The sequence below is a fragment of the Hordeum vulgare genome, chromosome 7H (genome assembly GCF_904849725.1).
Source record: "Hordeum vulgare subsp. vulgare chromosome 7H, MorexV3_pseudomolecules_assembly, whole genome shotgun sequence".
In the NCBI taxonomy this organism is placed as follows: Eukaryota; Viridiplantae; Streptophyta; class Magnoliopsida; order Poales; family Poaceae; genus Hordeum; species Hordeum vulgare.
Window position 1 is genome coordinate 92,240,766 of NC_058524.1, and position 22,836 is coordinate 92,263,601.

Consider the following 22,836-nt stretch of genomic DNA (forward strand, 5'->3'; position numbering starts at 1 on the left):
AAACTAAATCTATAATTTTTCTTCTAAGCAACCAAAGGTGAAAGCTTGGAACGGAGGTTTGTGACTCCTCGATTCATCCATCTCATGGTCATCGAAAGAAATCCTTCAATGAGGTTGATCAAGTCTCCTTGACAAACCTTTTCGAATCGCAAAAGAGAATGGAGAATTTTCGAATAGTCACTAGGTTAGCTCAATGGGGATGTGTATCTCCCCAACAAGCAAATCATACTTCATCTTAACAGGAGGAATAGGGCATTCAAAGCCCCCAATAAGAATCGATGAAGTTTTTTCGATAGCATTGATGCTATGTACTCGATATTGTTTCTTCGGAAAGTGCACCGTATGCTCATTACCGTTGACATGGAAAGTGACATTGCCTTTGTTGCAATCTATAACAGCCCCTTCAGTGTTTAGAAAGGGTCTTCCGAGGATGACCGCCATGGCATCGTCCTCGGGAATATCCAGAATAAGAAAGTCTGTTAAGATAGTGACGTTAGCAACCACAACAGGCACATCCTCGCAAATGCCGATAGGGAAAGCAGATGATTTGTCGGCCATTTGCAGAGTGATTTTAGTGGGTGTCAACTTATCTAGTTCAAGTGTACAATAAAGAGAGAGAGGCATAACACTAACACCGGCTCCAAGGTCGCATAAAGTAGTTCTAACGTAGTTGCCTTTAATGGAGCAAGGTATAGTGGGCACACCAGGATCACCTAGTTTCTTAGGAGTTCCACCCTTGAAAGTATAATTACCAAGCATGGTGGAAATCTCAACCTCAGGTATCCTCCTCTTATTAGTCACAATATCTTTCATGTACTTAGAATACGGAGACATTTTGAGCATATCTGTCAAACGCATTTGCAAAAAGACAGGTCTGATCATTTCAACAAATCGCTCAAAATCCTCATCATCCTCTTTCTTGGATGGTTTGGGAGGAAAGGGCATGGGTTTCTGAACCCATGGTTCCCTTTCTTTACCATGCTTCCTAGCAGCGAAGTCATTCTTATTGTATCTCTTATTCTTAGGTTGTGGGTTATCAAGATCAACAGGTTCAATCTCCACATCCTTATCATTGCTAGGTTGAGCATCATCATGAACATCACTATTGATATCATCATTAGGCTCATGTTCATCACCAGATTGTGTTTCGGCATCAGAGACAGAGACATCGTTTGGACTCTCAAGTGTAGCAGCAACAGGGTTGCTAGCGTGCAGGTTCCTATCATCTTTCTTCTTCTTTCTAGATGACTAGGTGCATAAGTGCAAACTCCTTGTGAATCTTCTTCAATTCTCTTCGGACAGTTTCCTGGGTCATTCTACCGCCTCTAGTGACGAATCTGATAGAATTGTCATTCAACTCATGGCGCAAGTCATTTTGAGCTTTAAGTACTTGTTCTACTTGAGTAGTAACCATAGAGGCATGTTTACTCAGAAGCTTAAGATCATTGACGTTTCTGTCCACACAAGCACTTAAATGACTAAGCATACGAGCATTCTATTCCAATTGTCTGCTTACATAATCATTGAAACTTTGTTGTTTGGCAACAAAGTTATCAAATTCATCCAGGCATAGGCTAGCAGGTTTATCAAAAGGAATATCACTCTCATTGAATCTACGCAGAGAATTTACTTCTACTACCTGTATCGAGTTATCAAGACCATGGATCTCTTCGATAGGTGATAGATTTTTGACATCTTCAGATTTAATGCCTTTCTCTTTCTTAGATTTCTTAGCTTCTTGCATATCTTCGGGACTGAGGAATAGAATACCTCTTTTCTTCGGAGTTGGCTTAGGAGGTGGTTCGGGAATAGTCCAAGCATTCTCATTTTACAAGATGTTATTCAATAGAATCTCAGCTTGTGCTATGGTTCGTTCCCTAAAAACACAACCGGCACACCTATCTAGGTGGTCTTTGGAAGCATCGGTAAGTCCATTATAGAAGATATCAAGTATTTCATTCTTCTCAAGAGGGTGATCAGGCAAAGCATTCAGTAGCTGGACGAGCCTCCCCCAAGCTTGTGGGAGACTCTCTTCTTCAGCTTGAGCAAAGTTGTATATTTCCTGCAAGGCAGCTTGCTTCTTATGGGCAGGGAAATATTTTTCAGAGAAGTAGTAGACCATATCCTGGGGGCTACACACACAGCCAGGAGCAAGAGAAGTGAACCAGGTCTTAGCATCATCCTTTAGCGAGAAAGGAAAAAACTTGAGGATATAGTAATGGCGGATCTTTTCCTCACTAGTGAATAGGGTGGCTATATCGTGCAGTTTGGTAAGATGGGCTACAACCGTTTCGGACTCATAATCGTGAAAAGGATCAGATTCGACCAGAGTGATTATCTCAGGGTCGACAGAGAATTCAAAATCTTATCGGTCACAAAGATAGGCGAAGTAGCAAACTTCGGGTCGTATTTCATCCTAGCGTTCAGAGATTTTTCTTTCCACTTGCGCAGTAAATTCTCAACATCATAGCTATCCTTACACGCAAGAAAGTCCTCAGCTATCTCTCCCTCCATAACATAACACTCAGGCATATCAGGCAATTCATATCTAGGAGAGCTAGTTCTAGCACGCGAAATAGCAGGTTCTACTTCAATAGTATCAGCAGTTTCAGAAGTATCATCACATCTAGCAGCAACTCTAGCAATTTGTGCATCAAGGGCACCTAGTGGCAAAGCAGTATCAAGCATAGAATCATCACGCAAAGCTGTATCAAGCATAGCATCATCATAAGCATCATGGGTAGCAGAAGTAGCATCGTCAAGCATAGGCGACATATCAAGATTTCTCGTAGGAGGTGGTGTCGCAAACTTACTCATAACTGAAGGTGAATCAAGTGTAGAGCTAGATGGCAGTTCCTTACCTGTCCTCGTAGTTGAGGGCAAGACTTTAGTTCTTGGATCTATCGGATTCCTCATAGTGACCAGCACACGTAAATCCCAAGTGACTCAGAGAATATAGTTGTGCTTCCCTGGCAACTGCGCCAGAAAATAGTCTTGATAACCCACAAGTATAGGGGATCGCAACAGTTTTCGAGGGTAGAGTATTGAACCCAAATTTATTGATTCGACTCAAGGGGAAGCCAAAGAATATTCTCAAGTATTAGCAGTTGAGTTGTCAATTCAACCACACCTGAAAGATTTAGTATCCGCAGCAAAGTATCAGTAGCAAAGTAGTATGATAGCAACAGTAGCAACAGTAACCAGTAGCACCAAAGTAACAACAGTAGCGACAGAGTAACAGTAGTAGCAGTGACAGCAGTAGCGGCAAAGTAACATAGAAAGGACCAGTAGGGAAAACTCGTAGGCATTGGATCGGTGATGGATGATTATGCCGGATGTTATTCATGATGCAACAGTTATAACACGGAGAGATAAGTAACTAGCTCCAGTTCGTCAATCTAATGTACGCATGTATTCCGTATATAGTCATACGTGCTTAGGGAAAAGAACTTGCATGACATCTATTGTCCATCCCTCCCGTGGCAGCGGGGTCCTAATGGAAACTACGGGATATTAAGGTTCTCCTTTTAATAAAGAACTGGACCAACGCATTAACACTTGGTGAATACATGAACTCCTCATACTATGGTCATCTCCGGGAGTGGTTCCGGCTATTGTCACTCCGGGGTTGCCGGGTCATAACAGATAGTAGGTGACTATAACTTGCAAGATAGGATCTAAAACACACATATATTGGAGACAACATAATAGGTTCAGATCTGAAATCATGGCACTCGGGCCCTAGTGACAAGCATTAAGCATGGCAAAGTAGTAGCAACATCAATCTCAGAACATAGTGGATACTAGGGATCAATCCCCGTCAAAACTAACTCGATTACATGATAGATCTCATCCAACCCATCACCGTCCAGCAAGCCTACGATGAGATTACTCACGAACGGTGAAGAGCATCATGGAATTGGCGATGAAGGAAGGTTGATGATGACGATGGCGACGATCTCCCCTCTCTGGAGCCCAGAACGGACTCCAGATCTGCCCTCCAGATGAAGAACAGGAGGTGGCGGCGCCTCCGTATCGTAAATCGTGATGAACTCGTCTTCTTGATTTTTTTTCGGGCGAGACGGACTAAATAGAGCTGGATTTGGAGGCGATGGAGTGTCGTGGGCTCCACAAGCCTTCCAGGCGCGGCAAGGGGGGCACGCGCCTGGTGGGCTTGTGGGCTGCATGCTCCACATCCTCCGTAGATTCTTGCACTAGTATTTTTCATAAATTCCAGAAAAATTCTCCGTAAATTTTTAGGTCATTCCGAGAACTTTTATTTCTGCGTAAAAACAACACCATGGCAATTCTGCTGAAAACATTGTTAGTCCGGGTTAGTTCCATTCAACTCTTGCAAATTAGAGTCCAAAACAAGGGAAAAAGAGTTCGGAAAAGTAGATACGACGGAGACGTATCACGCCACCATCTAGAGGGATTAGAGGTTCGACAACCTCATCAAGTTCTATCTTCCTCCCACTCAATTCTTTCGAGAGAGACTCCTTCTCAAGAAAAGCTCCGTTTTTAGCAACAAACACTTTGCCCTAGGATTTGAGATAGAAGGTATACCCAACTATCTCTTTTGGGTAACCTATGAAGAAGTACTTTTCCGCTTTGGGTTCCAGCTTTTCAGGCTGAAGATTTTTGACATAAGCATCACATCCCCAAACTTTAAGAAACGACAACTTTGGTCTTCTGCCATACCACAGTTCCTATGGTGTCGTCTCAACGGATTTTGATGGTGCCCTATTTAAAGTGAATGTAGTTGTCTCTAATGCATAACCCCAAAACGATAACGGAAAATCGGTAAGAGACATCATAGATCGCACCATCTCTAATAAAGTACGATTACGATGTTCGGACACACCATTACGCTGTGGTGTTCCAGGCGGTGTCAACTGTGAAACAATTCCACATTGTCTTAAGTGAGCACCAAACTCGAAACTCAGATATTCACCCCCACGATCAGACCGTAGGAACTTGACCTTCTTGTTATGATGATTTTCAACTTCACTCTGAAATTGCTTGAACTTCTCAATCGTTTCAGACTTGTGCTTCATCAAGTAGACATAACCATATCTACTCAAATCATCAGTGAAGGTGAGAAAATAACGATATCCGCCTCGCGCCTCCAAACTCATCGGACCGCACACATCGATATGTATGATTTCCAACAAGTCACTTACACGCTCCATTGTTTCAGAGAACGGAGTCTTAGTCATCTTGCCCATGAGGCATGGTTCGCACGTGTCAAGTGAATCAAAGTTAAGTGACTCCAAAAGTCCATCGGAATGGAGTTTCTTCATGCGCTTTACACCAATACGAACTAAGCGGCAGTGCCACAAAAACATGGCGCTATCATTGTTATCTCTAACTCTTTTGGTCTCAATGTTGTGTATATGTGTATCATCGCTATCAAGATTCAATATGAACAATCCTCTCACATTGGGTGCATGACCATAAAAGATATTACTCATAGAAATAGAACAACCATTTTTCTCTAACTTAAATGAGTAACCGTCTCGCAATAAACAAGATCCAGATATAATGTTCATGCTTAACGCAGGCACTAAATAACAATTATTTAAGTTCATAACAAATCCTGATGGTAACTAAAGTGAAACTGTGCTGACGGCGATTGCATCAATCTTGGAACCATTTCCCACTCGCATCGTCACTTCATCTTTCACCAGCCTACGCTTATTCCACAGTTCCTGTTTCGAGTTGCAAATATGAGCAACAGAACCGGTATCGAATACCCAGGCACTACTACGAGAGTTGGTTAAGTACACATCAATAACATGTATATCGAATATACCTGATTTTTCCTTGGCCGCCTTCTTATCAGCCAGATACATGGGGCTGTTGCGCTTCGAGTGACGCAGTCACTTGCAATAATAACACTCAGTTTCAGGCTTAGGTCCAGCCTTGGGTTTCTTCGTCGGATTGGCAACAGGCTTGCCGCTCTTCTTGGAATTACCCTTCTTGCCTTTGCCTTTTCTCTTGAAACTAGTGGTCTTATTCACCATCAACACTTGATGTTCTTTACGGAGTTCTGACTCTGCGACTTTTAGCATCGCGAGTAACTCGCTGGGTGACTTGTTCACCCCTTACATGGTATAGTTCAACACAAAGCTCTTGTAGCTTGGTGGCAGTGATTGAAGAATTCTGTCACTCATAGCCTCTTGCGGGAGTTCAATCCCCAGCCCAGCTAGACGGTTTGAGTACCCAGACATTTTGAGCCCATGTTCACTGACAGACGAATTCTCCTCCATCTTGCAAGCATAGAATTTATCGGAGGTCTCATACCTCTCGATCCGGGTGTTCTTCTGAAAGATAACTTCAACTCCTGGAACATCTCAAATGCTCCATGACGCTCAAAGCGACGTTGAAGTCCCGGCTCTAAGCCATACAATACTGCACATTGAACTACTGAGTAGTCCTCCTTGCGTGTTAACCAAGCGTTCTTAACATCTTGGTCAGCCGTAGCGGGTGGTTCATCTCCTAGCGCAGCATTATGGACATAATCCTTCTTCCCAGCTTGCAGGAGCAACTTAAGATTACGAGCCCAGTCTACAAAGTTGCTTCCATCATCTTTCAACTTAGCTTTCTCTAGGAACGTATTAAAATTCAGGGTGACTGTCGCGTGAGCCATTGATCTACAACACAAATATTTCAAAGTGGACTTAGACTATGTTCAAGATAATTAGAGTTTAACTAATCAAATTACTTGCTAAACTCCCACTAAAAAAGTACATCTCTCTAGTCATTTGAGTGGTACATGATCCAAATTCACTAACTCAAGTCCGATCATCACGTGAGTTGAGAATAGTTTCAGTGGTAAGCATCTCTATGCTAATCATATCAACTATACGATTCATGCTTGACCTTTCGGTGTCATGTGTTCTGAGGCCATGTTTCCACATGCTAGGCTCGTCAAGCTTAACCCAAGTGTTCCGCTCGTGCAACTGTTTTGCACCCGTTGTATGTGAACGTTGAGTCTATCACACCCGATCATCACGTGGTGTCTCGAAACGATAAACTGTAGCAATGGTGCACAGTCGGGGAGAACACAATTTCATCTTGAAATTTTAGTGAGAGATCACCTCATAATGCTTCCGTCGTTCTAAGAAAAATAAGGTGCATAAAAGGATTAACATCACATGGAATTCATAAGTGACATGATATGGCCATCATCTTGTGCTTCTTGATTTCCATCAACAAAGCACCGGCACGATCTTCTTGTCACCGCGCCACACCATGATCTCCATCATCATGATATCCATCAACGTATCGCCATCGAGGTTGTCGTTCTACTTATGCTATTACTACTAGAGCTACGTCCTAGCAATATAGTAAACGCATCTACAAACACAAACGTTAGTTTAAAGACAACCCTATGGCTCCTACCGGTCGCTGTAGCATCGACGTGCAAGTTGATATTAACTATTACAACATGATCATCTCATATATCCAATATATCACATCACGTCATTGGCCATATCATATCACAAGCGTACCCTGCAAAAACAAGTTAGACGTCCTCTAATTTGTTGTTGCATTTTTTTACGTGGCTGCTATGGGTATCAAGTATGATCGCATCTTACTTACGCAAAAACCACAATGGAGATGTGCAAATTGCTATTTAACCTCTCCAAGGACCGGATCGGTGAAAACCAATTCAACTAAAGTTGAAGAAACCGACACCCGCCAGTCATCTTTATGCAACGAGGTTGCATGTTAGTCGATGAAACCAGTCGCTCGTAAGCGTACAAGTAATGTCGGTCTGGGCCGCTTCAATCCAAAAATACCGCCGAATCGAGAAAAGACTAAGGAGGGCAGCAAATCGAACATCACCATCCACAAAACCTTTTGTGTTTTATTCGAGATAACATCTACGCATGAACCTAGCTCATGATGCCATTGTTGGGGAACATTGCATGGGAAACAAAATTTTCCTACGCACACGAAGACCTGTCATGGTGATGTCCATCTACGAGAGGAGATTTGGATCTATGTACCCTTGCAGATCGCACAGCAGAAAGCGTTAAGAAACGCGGTTGATGTAGTGGAACGTCTTCACGTCCGTCGAACCATCCCACAAACCATCCATCGATCCGTCCCACGATCGGTTCCGATCTAGCGCCGAACGGACGGCAACTCCGCATTCAGCACACGTACACCACGATGATGATCTCGGCCTTCTTGATCCAGCAAGCAAGATGGAGAAGTATATGAGTTCTCCGGCAGCGTGACATCGCTCCGGTGGTGGTGATGATCTACTCCTGCAGGGCTCCGCCCAAGCTCCGCAGAAATCTGATCTAGAGGTAAAACTATGTGGTCTAGGGTTGAGTTGCACGTGGCAAAAGTTGTCTCAAATCAGCCCTAAAACTCCACTATATATAGGAGGGATGGGGAGGGCTAGCCTTTAGGCACAAGCCCTCAAGGTGCGCCGGCCAAGGGGAGGAGGAGGACTCCTCCTCCAATTCGGTTTGGGAAGGAGGAGTCCTCCTCTTCCTTCCCACCTCCCTCTTTTCCCTTTTTCGTTTATTTTCCTTTGGTATTTTCTTATGTGGCACCATGGGCCCCTTGGGCTGAGTCCACCAGACCACTAAGGACTCGTGGTGCCACCTTAGTGCCTTGGGCTCACTCCCGGGTGGGTGGGCCCCTCCCGGTGAACTCCCGGAACCCATTCGTCACTCCCGGTACACTACCGGAATTGCTCGGAACTTTCCGGTGACCAAATGAAACCATCCTATATATCAATATTCATTTCCGGACCATTCCGGAAACCCTCGTGACGTCCGTGATCTCATCCGGGACTCCGAACAACATTCGGTAACCACACATATAACTCAACTATACTAAAACATCATCGAACCTTAAGTGTGCAGACCCTGCGGGTTCGAGAACTATGTATACATGCCCCGAGGCACTCCTCGGTCAATATCCAATAGCGGGACCCTGGATGCCCATATTGGATCCTACATATTCTCCGAAGATCTTATCGGTTGAACCTCAGTGTCAAGGATTCATATAATCCCGTATGTCATTCCCTTTGTCCTTCGGTATGTTACTTGCCCGAGAATTGATCGTCGGTATCCGCATACCTATTTCAATCTCGTTACCGGCAAGTCTCTTTACTCGTTCTCTAATACAAGATCCCGTGACTCACACTTAGTCATATTGCTTCCAAGGCTTGTGTGTGATGTTGTATTACCGAGTGGGGCCCGAGATACCTCTCCGTCACACGGAGTGACAAATCCCAGTCTTCATCCATACTAATTCAACGGACACCTTCGGAGATACCTATAGAGCACCTTTATAGTCACCCAATTACGTTGCGACGTTTGATGCACACAAGGTATTCCTCCGGTGCCAGAGAGTTATATGATCTCATGGTCATAGGAACAAATACTTGACACGCAGAAAACAATAGCAATAAAACGACATGATCTATATGCTACGTTCATAGTTTGGGTCTAGTCCATCACATGATTCTCCTAATGATGTGTTCCACTTATCAAGTGACAACACTTGCATATAGTCAGAAAACCTTGAATATCATTGATCAACTGGCTAGCCAACTAGAGGCTTGATAGGGACATTGTTTTGTCTATGTATCCACACATGTATCTATGTTTTCATTCAATACAATTATAGCATGGATAATAAACGATTATCTTTAAACGGGAAATAAAATAATAACTATTTATCACTGCCTCTAGGGCATATTTCCAACATACCGCTGCTGAAGTCCGTGTCCTATGCGGTTACGTCCGAGGCCGCTTACCATGCCCCACAGTCGCTGCTGCCATACGCGGCTGCACCCGTGACTGCATACGGTGCCGCCCACACGGCACCCTATGGAGTTGTTGTATCGGCTGGCTACTACACGTCGTAGCCGGTTCTGCCGCCTTATGGTGCCCTCCTACCCGCTAGGGCAATCTCCTCTAAGCTCGTCCCTGCTGCATCCGGCGGTGCCCCGCCCCTGGGGTACTACCCATCGTTCCATGGTGCGGCGCCGTCCCCATGTGACCATGCTTCGCCATACTACTTCGCGTAGCTTATTCCAGTGAAACTCACGACGGATAATTATGTATTGTGGCATGCGCAGGTGCTGCCGCTACTTCGCAGTCGTTACCTGGAGGGTTACGTTGATGGTGACCTGACTTGCTCTCTGCCGCATCACCCAGTGTATCATGCATGGGTGGCTCGAGATCACACGATACTCTCTGCGATTCAGTCGTCGCTCACGAAGGGGGTATCTTCGGTGGTTATATTCGCTGCCACCTCTCGGTAAGCATGGTGGGCCCTTCACACGAGCTTTGCATCTCAACAGCAAGCATGTGTTCAACCTATTCGCACCGAGCTGGGGAGACCAAGCTCCTGGATCTCAGCATCACCGACTACTTCAACAAGATGATGCGTCTTGCCGACACTCTGGCCTCTATTGTCCAGTCGCTTCGTCCTATGGACTTCACCACCTTTGTTATGAAGGACTTGGATACGAACTATGATAACCTTGCTAAGAACATCAATGGTCGTGACACCCCGCTTCAACCTCGTGAGCTCTACTCACGCCTCCTCGCCACAGAACAACATGTCAAGTCCCGCCGCTCCAACCAGAGTTTTGTTGCCGCTAATGCTGCCATGCGCGGCAAATGGAAGCCCTACAAGCCGCCGGCTGGAGGCAAGACATGATCTCCTACTCCACAAACAGCTCGACCTCCCGCTGCTACCTCTTTGCCCACGACTGGGGGCGGCCGCCCCTGTGCCTGCTGCCCCTCATGCGGTATTCAGCTCCCCTGTCAGCTGTGTGGTCTTTCTAGCCACATAGCATCCCGTTGCCATTGTCGCTTCAAGAAGGACTTCCTCGGCATCAACAACAATGGCAAGGGCAATGACAAACAGGCTACCTTGGCTACCTATGAGCAAAGACACACTCCATCATATCCTATTGATCTGACATGGTACATGGATATGGGTTTTACTCATCACTTGACGGAGCAGGTATGCATATATCACATGTTGGGCATGCATCTCTCCTAACTCATAAACACAAATCTCTACATCTTCGCAATGTTCTTAGAGCCCCCTCTGCTACTCGTAATTTATTGTATGTACCTCAACTTACTCATGGCAATAATGTCTTCACTGAGTTTCATCCTTTTTATTTTTTATCAAGGATCAGGACACGAGGGACATTCTTCTTAGAGGTCGCCTGTGCACGGACTATATGCAATCGATGCGCCATATCCTCGATCATTCATGGTGCCCGTGTTTCGTCCACTCCTTGGCATGCACGGCTTGGTCATCCTGCTACTCCCATAGTTCGTACTATCCTTCATCGTCATGATCTTCCAGTTGTGCACAATAAAGATGTTGCCACAGTTTGTGATGCCTGTCAGCAATGGAAGAGTCATCAGCTTTCGTTTTCAGAGTCGAGTCGTGTTGTCTTAAGTCCTATTTAGCTTGTGTTTTCTTACGTATGAGTTGTTTACATGGTTTTACCTTATCAAGCGCAAATCTGATGTGTTAGATGTTTTTCTCTAGTTTAAAGCTCATGTTGAGCGTCTTCTTAAGCATAAAATTATTCATCTTCAATCCGATTGGGGGGTGAGTATCACAACCTCAATACGTTCTTTAATAAGCTTGGGATTTCGCACCGTGTGACTTGTCCTCATACACATCAGCAGAACGGCGCGGCCGAACGTAAGCATCGCCATATTGTTAAAACTGGCATCACCCTACTTGCTCATGCATCGGTACCTTTCCGCTTTTTGAGTGATGCATTTTCAACACACTGTTTTTTGATAAATAGGCTTCCTACACGACTCCTTAGGATGAAAAGACCACTTGAACTTTTTCTTAACGAGTTTTCAGATTATACCTTACTCAAAGTCTTTGGATGGGCGTGTTGGCCTCATCTTCTCCCCTATAACAAGCATAAGCTTGAGTTTAGGTCCAAACTTTGTGTTTTTCTTGGGTATAGTTCTCTTCACAAAGGGTACAAGTGTCTTCATATTCTGTCTAACTGCGTTTACATCTCGCGTGATGTTGTGTTCGATGAGAATGTGTTTCCGTTTTCGTCTTTTTCTCTATCTTCCGCTCCTCCGGCGTCACCTTCCACCTCTCCACTACCTTCTCAGTTTGTTGATGTTGCATACTCTCCTGTGTTGTTTCCTAATCATGTTGCAGGTCTAGGTCATGAAGCCCGTCTTGAGCTGCTGGAGGAACAGGGGTCGTTGCCATCTGCTGCTCCCGACATGAGCATCAGCCCCGTGCATGCGCCATGCATTCTACTGCCGCCCTCGCCTGGGTCGGCTGCCACTGGATCAACCTATTGGAAATATTCCCTAGAGGTATTAATAATTTGGTTATTATTATATTTCCTTGTTCAGGATAATTTTTTATTATCCATGCTAGAATTGTATTGATTAGAAACTCAAATACATGTGTGGATACATAAACAACACACTGTCCCTAGTGAGTCTTTAGATGTCTAGCAAGTTGATCAAAGATGGTCAAGGTTTCCTGGCCATAGACAAGTGTTGTCACTTGATAATGGGATCACATCATTAGGAGAATGATGTGATGGACAAGACCCAAACTATGAACGTACCATATGATCGTGTCAGTTTATTGCTACTGTTTTCTGCATGTCAATGTATCTGTTCCAATGACCATGAGATCATGCAACTCCCGGACACCGGAGGAACACCTTGTGTGTATCAAACGTCACAACGTAACTAGGTGACTATAAAGGTTCTCTACAGGTATCTCTGAAGGTGTCTGTTGGGTTGGCATGGATCAATACTGGGATTTGCCACTCCATGTGACGGAGAGGTATCTCGGGGCCCACTCGGTAATACAACATCACAATAAGCCTTGCAAGCAATGTGACTAAGGAGTTAGTCATGGGATCTTGTATTACGGAACGAGTAAAGAGACTTGTCGATAACGAGATTAAAATGGGTATAGAGATACCGACGGTCGAATCTCGGGCAAGTAACATACTGTTGCCTTTTGAGCTTGCGTTGGTTTTTCCCTTGAAGAGGAAAGGGTGATGCAGCACAGGAGCAGTAAGTATTTCCCACAGTTTGAGAACCAAGATATCAATCCAGTAGGAGAACCGAGGTCAAGTCCAAACTACTTGCGCAAACACAAAAGAGCTTGCACCCAACGCTATAAAGGGGTTGGCAATCCCTTCAAGATTGATTGCAAAGTGAGATCTGAATGCGGAAAGTGCAACGAAGTAAAATTGTAAGGCTGAAAATATGGTGTGAAGTAGACCCGGCGGCCATAGTGTTCACTAGAGGCTTCTCTCAAAATAGCAAATAATACGGTGGGTGAACAAATTACTGTCGAGCAATTGATAGAACCGCGCAAAGTCATGACGATATCTAAGGCAATGATCATACATATAGGCATCACATCCGAGACAAGTAGACCGATACTTTCTGCATCTACTACTATTACTCCACACATCGACCGCTATCCGGCATGCATCTAGTGTATTGAGTTCATGACGAACAGAGTAACGCCTTAAGCAAGATGACATGATGTAGAGGGATAAACTCAAACCAATGATGTAAACCCCATCTTTTTACCCTTGATGGCAACAACACGATGCATGCCTCGCTACCCCTTCGATCACTGGGTGAGGTCACCGCACGGTATGAACCCAAAACCAAGCACTTCTCCCATTGCAAGAATCATAGATCAAGTTGGCCAAACAAAACCCACAACTCGAAGAGAATTACAAGGATATGAAATCATGCATATAAGAGATCAAAAGAAACTCAAATAAGATTCATGGATAATCTGATCATAAATCCACAATTCATCGGATCTCGACAAACACACCGCAAAGAAGATTACATCGGATAGATCTCCATGAAGATTTTCAATGCGTATTGTTGTAGGAGTTGCCAAAGTTATTGTTGTAGGAGTTGCCAAAGTTATTAGAGGGGTTACTAGGAAAAGGCCTAGGAACATAGTTTCCTCTAAAAGCATTGTTGTTGCCAAAATTATTCCTACCAACAAAATTAACGTCCAAGCTCGCATTACTACTCTCAATCAAGGGAGACAAGGGCATGTCATTAGGATCTAAAGGAGCACTTCTACTAGCAACCAAATTCATTAACTCATCCATCTTAGCACTCAACGAGTTAATTTCTTCTATAGCATGTACCTTCTTACTAGTAGGTGACCTTTCAGTGTGCCACTGAGAGTAGTTTGTCATGATATTGTCTAGGAGTTTTGTGGCTTCTCCTAACGTGATTTCCATGAACGTTCCACCTGAGGCGGAGTCCAAGATATTTCTAGAAGCAAAATTCAAACCAGCGTAGAAGATTTGTATAATCATCCAAAGACATAAGCCATGAGCGGGACAATTTCTAATCAGCAATTTCATTCTCTCCCAAGATTGTGCAACATGTTCATGATCAAGTTGCTTAAAATTCATGATATCATTACAGAGAGAGATAATCTTAGCCGGCGGAAAATACTTGGATATGTAAGCATCTTTGCACTTGTTCCAAGAATCAATACTATTTTTGGGCAAAGATGAAAACCAAGTTTTTGCTCGATCTCGCAACGAGAACGGAAAAATCTTCAATTTAATCACATCATTATCCACATCTTTTTTCTTTTGCATATCGCAAAGCTCAATGAAGGTATTAAGATGGGATGCGACATCTTCACTAGGAAGGCCGGAGAATTTCTCTTTTATAACAAGATTCAGCAAAGCAACATTGATTGCGTATGATTCCGCACTAGTGGCGGGAGCAATCGGAGTACTAATAAAATCATTATTATTAGTATTCGAGAAGTCACAAAGTTTGGTGTTTTCAGTCATGGTGACTTCAGCAAGCAAACAAGCACACAAGCAAACAGAAAGCAAGCGAGAGAAAAAGGCAAACGAAAAAGGCAAATATTTTTGTAAATTTTTGTTGTTCATAGGTGGGGGAGAGGAAAACGAGAGGAAAAAAAGTAAATGCAAGAGATGAGTTTGCGACACTTACTTCGATGAGTTCTTGACTTGATCCTCCGCGGCAACGGTGCCAGAAATCCTTTCGCTGCCTCTTGAGCTTGCGTTGGTTTTCCCTTGAAGAGGAAAGGGTGATGCAGCACAGGAGCAGTAAGTATTTCCCTCAGTTTGAGAACCAAGGTATCAATCCAGTAGGAGAATCGAGGTCAAGTCCAAAGTACCTGCGCAAAAAGAAAAGAGCTTGCACCCAACGCTATAAAGGGGCTGTCAATCCCTTCAAGATGGATTCCAAAGTGAGATCTGAAGGCGGAAAGTGCAACGAAGTAAAAGTGTAAGGCTGGAAATATGGTGTGAAGTAGACCCGAGGACCATAGTGTTCACTAGAGGCTTCTCTCAAAATAGCAAATAATACAGTGGGTGAACTAATTACTGTCGAGCAATTGATAGAACCGTGCAAAGTCATGATGATATCTAAGGCAATGATCATACATATAGGCATCATGTCTGAGACAAGTAGACCGATACTTTCTGCATCTACTACAATTCCTCCACACATCGACCACTATCCAGCATGCATCTAGTGTATTGAGTTCATGACGAACAGAGTAACGCCTTAAGCAAGATGACATGATGTAGAGGGATAAACTCAAACCAATGATGTAAACCCCATCTTTTTACCCTTGATGGCAACAACACAATGCGTGCCTCGCTACCCCTTCTATCACTGGGTGAGATCACCGCACGGTATGAACCCAAAACCAAGCACTTCTCCCATTGCAAGAATCATAGGTCAAGTTGGCCAAACAAAACCCACAACTCGAAGAGAATTACAAGGATATGAAATCATGCATATAAGAGATAAGAGGAAACTCAAATAAGATTCATGGATAATCTGGTCATAAATCCACAATTCATCGGATCTCGACAAACACACCGCAAAGAATATTACATCGGATAGATCTCTATGAAGATCTTGGAGAACTTTGTATTGAAGATCCAAGAGAGAGAAGAAGACATCTAGCTACTAGCTATGGACCCGAAGGTCTATGGTGAACTACTCACGCATCATCGGAGAGGTCATGGTGTTGATGAAGAAGCCCTCCGTATCTGAATCCCCCTCCGGCAGGGAACCAGAACATGCCCCAGATGGGATCTTGCGGAGACAGAAGCTTGCGGCGACGGAAAAGTATTTTCGTGGATCTCTCTCGTAGTTTTGGAATTTTTAGGAATTTATAGGCGGAAGAGGTAGGGCAGACGAGCCACAGGGGGGCCACAAGCCTGCTAGGCGCGGCCCCCCTGGCCGCGCCTAGGGGGCTTGTGGGGTCCCCTGGTCTGCCTTCGTTCTCACGTCCCTTGTGTATCTTCTGTTCCGGAAAAAATATTTTTGGAAGTTTTATTCTGTTTGGACACCATTTAAAATCCTCCTCTAAAAAGGGTCAAAAACACGAAAAAAACAGGAATTGGAACTTGGCACTGAGTTAATAAGTTAGTCCAAAAAAGACATAAAAGGCATACAAAACATCCAAAGTTTGACAAGATAATAGCATGGAACCATCAAAAATTTGTCACGCCCAAGATGCGACCCTATCCTCAATTTGGCACGAGGGCCTCGTGAGGGATAGAAGCGCATCTCGTCGTGTCGCAAGAATGCATATCGTTACAAGTACATGTACTGAAAAAAGAAGAGATATATTTATAGAATTTGGCTTACACTCGTCACAAGCTACATCAGAGTCACGGCAGTACAAATACATAATCATCATGAAGAAGAGCAGGGTCCGACTACGGACGAAAACAAACAAGAAAAGAAGAACGATTGCCATCCTTGTTATCCTAGGCTGGCGGCTTGGAACCCATCCTAGATCGATGAAGAAGAAGAAGAAGCAACTCCAAATGAACAATCAACGCGCTCGCGTCAAGTAACCTTTACATGTACCTGCAACTGGTGTTGTAGTAATCTGTGAGCCACAGGGGACTCATCTATCTCATTTCCAAAGGTATCAAGACTAGCAAAGCTTAATGGGTGAGGTATGGTTAAGTGGTGAGGTTGCAGCAGCGGCTAAGCATATATATTTGGTGGCTAGCTTACGAGTACAAGAAATAAGAGAGGAAGATCTACGCATAGTGGACGTGACTACTGATGATCAAATGAATGATCCTGAACACCTACCTACGTCAGACATAACCCCACCGTGTCCTCGATCAGAGAAGGAACTCACGAAAGAGGCAGTCACGGTTACACACACAGTTGGCATATTTTAATTAATTTATCTTCAAGTTATCTAGAACCAGTGTTAAACAAAGTTTCCATGTTGCCACATAACCGCGGGCACGGCTTTCTGAAAGATTTAACCCTGCAGGAGTGCTCCAACTAGTCCATCACAAATTACCACAAGCCGCATAGAAATCCTCGATCACGACACTCGCGATCTCGTCGGATTCCTTAGTGGAAAACCTCAACTCTGAGATTACCCAAAGCATCACCGGAATCCCGATGCACAAGATATCTCGTCAAAGGTAAAACTGATCCAGCAAGGCCGCCCGGCGTGTCGACGATCCCGATAGGAGCCGCGTATCTCGTTCTCAGGACACGACGGATAAGCTACGCGTACGGGGGGCTGATAGAAATCACCCAAGTTTCCCTGGGTTGGCCCCGCACAGTGCTCTATTTTGGACCAGCACCATCAGCACTGGCCCACCTGTATTATGTAAAATTACTCCTCGGGTAGCGCTAACTCCCTATGCATTTCAGTGTTAACATTTTATTATGTTGGGAAAATGTAGAACCAATGTTGGTCCTTGCCAGACCAGCTTTAATCTAAAACGAATTATCAAGGGGGTCCCCATAACAACCCCGATTGTGTTAAGAGCGCTCAATTATGGAACATAACACCGGTAGCCGAAACTAAGGGGGCAAAGGTGGAACAAAACACCAGACTAGAAAGGTTGAGTCTTCCACCTTTTACCAAGTATATAGGTGCATTAAATTAAATAGCATTTAATAGGATGATATGACAAGGAACCCATGTTTTCACATGGAAACAACTACACCTTCAACTAGCAACGCTAACACAGGGTTAAGCAAGTGGTAACATAGCCAATCAGTGGTTTGCTAGGTTGAGCAGGTTGAAGGTTTTCATGGCATTGTTGAGAGGCTGATATTTAACATGTGGTAGGCAACGAGACATAACTATAGAAACGGTAAAACTAGCATGGCAATGATAGTAATGGTATCTGGTGAAATGGTCATCTTGCCTGAGATCCCGCTTGGAAGAAGAATGACTCCGCGAAGCAGACGAACCGATGTAGTAGAACGGGTCCTCACAATCTGACACGCTTGCGGAACTCTATAGAGACGAAGCAAACCGGAAACAAGAATCAACACACGAGATTCACCACGTGATGCACAACACAAATGATGCATGAACAGCTCAATACATGCAAGTCACGGCATGACAATTCACACAAACAGACACTACACATTAAGTGAAGTTCAATATGCAACGAGTTGCATATTGACGAAACTCCACGTTAATTATTTAGTTCTATCCCGATTAGGTACACGGCAATATTAAATGTGGTTACACATGGCAAGAGGTGAAGCGCATTAATCTACCTATCTAGGTATTTTAAATGAGGTCGGAAATGACATATAGGATCTCCGGAACGACCTCACATGTTAATTTACAATTCTGTCCAGATATGAATTAACACATATAATTAGTTGTTAAACAGCAAAACAAATAGGTTCACATGATTTTACGCGTCATTACAAGCAATTTACACATAGAGAACGTCTCCAATGGAGCTACGGGTCAAAAGATACAAGCACCGCAAGATATGATGGCATGAATGCAATATGTGTGCAAATGGCATCCACAACATATCAAACACACAACCAGCAAGATAATAGGAAACTACACGAGATTCTAAGCAAGTTTCATATAGGACACGATCAAATCGGAGCTACGATTCAACAACTATGAGCAAAACAAGAAAACACTACAATCTGCCAAAAACAGCCACATAGCATTTTCTACACCCCACAACTACGAGCTACTCAACTCCAATATAGTCAACCAAGGCATGAGACAAAAGAGGGCAAGAAGAACTACAACATACAACTAACAACAACTAGCATGACATCATGGATCACTAGGTAAAGAAGCCACAAAATAGCATCTCACACACTATTTCAGACTTAGTAAAAATAGCAGTTTATGAAGCTGCAGTTTTCGATCTGAAGCCATATTGACAGCAGCAAACCCAGAAGCTACAGACTCCAAATGGCATGAAAATTCACAGCATACTAGAGAATCACAAAGTCAACCTCAAAAGAGCTACACATCACAAGATAGAAGAAAGACAAGACTGCAACAAAATATAACAGATCTCGGACTTATAAATATTTCAGCATCTCCAAATCAGCAGTATTTCTAGCAACTTGAGAGAAAGCAAACCACACCTAAACATGCATTTCTATTGCAACCAAAATTACCAGGGGCTAGACTAAACATCAAAGGGCAACTCCCTAGTTGACAATTCCTTTAAACGAAGCACGGAATAAATCCTACGAAAAAGACAAGAGGGCGACATAGCAAAATATCACGCGAACTAACTTGCTCAAAAGCTAAAACTAAATGCATAGAAAAATCCAAGAATTTTTCTACCCTGGAAACATATAAAACATGTGGGGTTGCACAACAAAAATATTGCCACACGTAAATGCAAGATATAATCCTGAACACGGAAAATAAACTAGCGGCAATTCCCTACACGCAAAAATACCAAAGTCTACTCTAAAATACATGGCAAAGGGGTTCCTAAAACATGAACTTTTCTACTACGGCATTCGGGCAATCCGGACACGCACGAGAAAATATTACGGGACGAAACCTATTGGGACAGCATGTAAAACTATGCATTTGGCACGTCAAACTAAGTCGAACAAATATGCAAGTTACAAATTCGGAGTCTACGCGAAATTCTACACCAAAACCATATACAATACGCCTCGATCCGATTTACGGAATAAAAGTTACGGGCATATTAACATCTATATATATTCTAGAATTTAATTAATTCCGAAAAATTCTTAAATAACTAACGGGCCGAAACCATGGGCGTAATATACTAAGAAGCGCCTAGGGCGCGAGATAGAGAGGCTCGGGGGGGTGCTCTCACCTGGGCCGAAAGGCTCTGTAGCGGGGCCTGGAGGCCGAAGCGGTGATGCTAGGCCGAAGGGGAAGTCGCCAGTTGGGCCTGGAGGGGCGCCCTGGCCTGGGCCGAGGCTGTGCGAGCTGGGCCGACGAAGCCCACGCACGGGTCAACGGGGGGGGGGGGGGGGGGTGGCGAGCCAGACCGCTCCCGACCGGATCTGGGCGCGGGAGGCAGGAGCTGGCCTCCACGACGAACGCCGGCGGCTGCTGCACCGCGGCGGCGCCGACGGGGACCCGGAACGAGCGGGGACGAGGGATTGGTGGGGCTCGCCGGGCGGGGCCAGATCTGGCAACGGCAGCCCTGGTGGTGACGAGAAGGAGGCGGCGCGGGCATGGCAACCTACGGCGGCGCACGGCCGACGGCGGCGACCTGCACCAACGACGGGGCACCACGGTGACGGGAGCGCGCGCGGTGGAGCTCGGCGTCAGGAGGTGCGCCGGCCTATGGTGGTCTCTGGTGAGGCACGGGCTGCTGCGGGGCTCGGGTGCTGCGGCTCGATGGTTGGCCAGCGGCGCTAGGCAGGAGGCGCTGGGCAAGGGAGGCAAAACGGGCCGGCGGCGGCTCAGGCCCGGGCGGGCCTGCGATGGGCTCCGTGGGCCCGCGGCGCTCGGGAGAGAGGCTGGGGGAGGATTAGGGTTTCGGGGTAGGTGGACACGGTTCCCGAGGCACGGGGGTTGGTGTCGAAAATAATAGTAGGAGGGACTATATATAGACAAATGGGGGGCTAGGTTTAGCGAAATTCCGCCCCGGTTTCAACCGCGGAGTCGGATTCGAATAATTCTGCATGCGGGAACGGGTAAGTGGCTGTGAAGAGTGGTTTACCGGGGACGAGAGGGAAAACGGGCGGCGCGGCAACGGTTTATAGAACACCGAAAGACGTCTGACGGTAGACCGAATACGGTGCCGCTACGGTCGACTGTTCGGGTACCATACGGAATTTATATTGCCACGAAACCTGACACGCGGCCTACCTATATTAAAATAAGACCGCACGTCAAATCTCAACCCGATCAGAGAAAGTTTTAAACACACTTTTGAAAACAGGATTTCGACGATGCCGCGGGCGCGTGCGAGTGCGGTCGGGATCAGAACGGACAACGAAGAGAACCGGCAACTAACAACGGATGCAACTTTTGAAAACTGGCGGTAACGGAGATGCGATGCAATGCTGATGATGCGCATGATGCGATGATGATGCAACAAATAAAAATAACCACACGACAAAAACGGAATAGAAGGGGAATCTTCTGGAACATCGGCATCGGGCTGTCACAACTCTCCTACACTACAAGAGGATCTCGCCCCGAGATCAAAGAATGAAAGGGGGAGAGGATGAGAAAGAACAAGAGGTAAAAACTTAGTTGCTTCTTCGACAAACGAGTGAAACCAACGATCCTTGAAGGTTGCAAAGAGATGAGGAATGATATGAGAAAGAAATAAGAATTCCCGGAAAATTTCGGCAGTACTTCCATAGGAAAATGGGACAAAAATTTCGATAAGATGGGAGAAATAGACAATATTCATAACAAACAACTAAATAGAACAAGGGAACACCATGATCTTGATAGAACAACATAATAGACCCAAAAGAGCAACATCACCATGCCCCCGGAACAATAGAATAGGAACTAGCTCATACGGAAGAAGAGAATGAAGAGAGAATGACAACTACTAACTCCAATGAACTTGGCAAGCATCCTTGCAAGAAGAATTGGATGGAGTTGTTGGAAGAATAACAACGAAAAGAACAAGATAGTAGTGGGCTTATGGAAACCTTTTCAAAGTAATGAAGTGACAACCAGCCACTAACAGAAACAAGGATTGTTTGGGAGAAACAAGATATGAACAATTCTTACACCAAGAGGATACACTGAGAACTTGGATTAATGACAAGCACCATGATAGCAACAATCCATAGGAAAAGCTTTAGGTGAAATCCAAACCAAGATAGCTCAATGAAGAAATCATGGGTTGAAAATATCTCATGATCATAGAATTGGTGGGTTTAATTATCTCATTCTTGAAAGGAAATCTCTTCGAAACTCCTACACTAACAAGAATGCTATAATACCACCTCAAAGGATAAAGGAAGAACAATTGCACATATAATGCAAGATAAAGGATACTTCAGGTTCTCCAACAATAATCTTGAAGAACACTTTGAGAATGAATTGATATCATGAGCCGCTCCGAAAGAAGAATTCAGATTACTATGAACAGGAATAAGAATTATGTTATGCTTATCCTTCATCAAGTTAAACTGATGACAAGCAACAGATTTAGCAAACCACTTAATCTTCTTGAAATGATTGAGGAGAGATATGAGCACAAACTAGAAGAAATCTTGAAAGAGGCACCGGTGAGAATTGAAATGAATGAGGCAACCATGAATGAATGGAGATACATGAGAATGAAGAGATCATGACCCAATTGAGAGAAAACTTGACAAGGCGCTGGAATAACCAAGAGACGAACGAAGAGGCAACAATTGAGAAGATTTGAGGATGAAAGTTGAAAGCTGAGAACGAAGAATCTTCTGAAATGATGGCCTTCGGAGGATCGAGAATGAAAACAACTCAGAAATGCAACGGATAGCAAGAAAGAGATTACTCATGATAGACAAC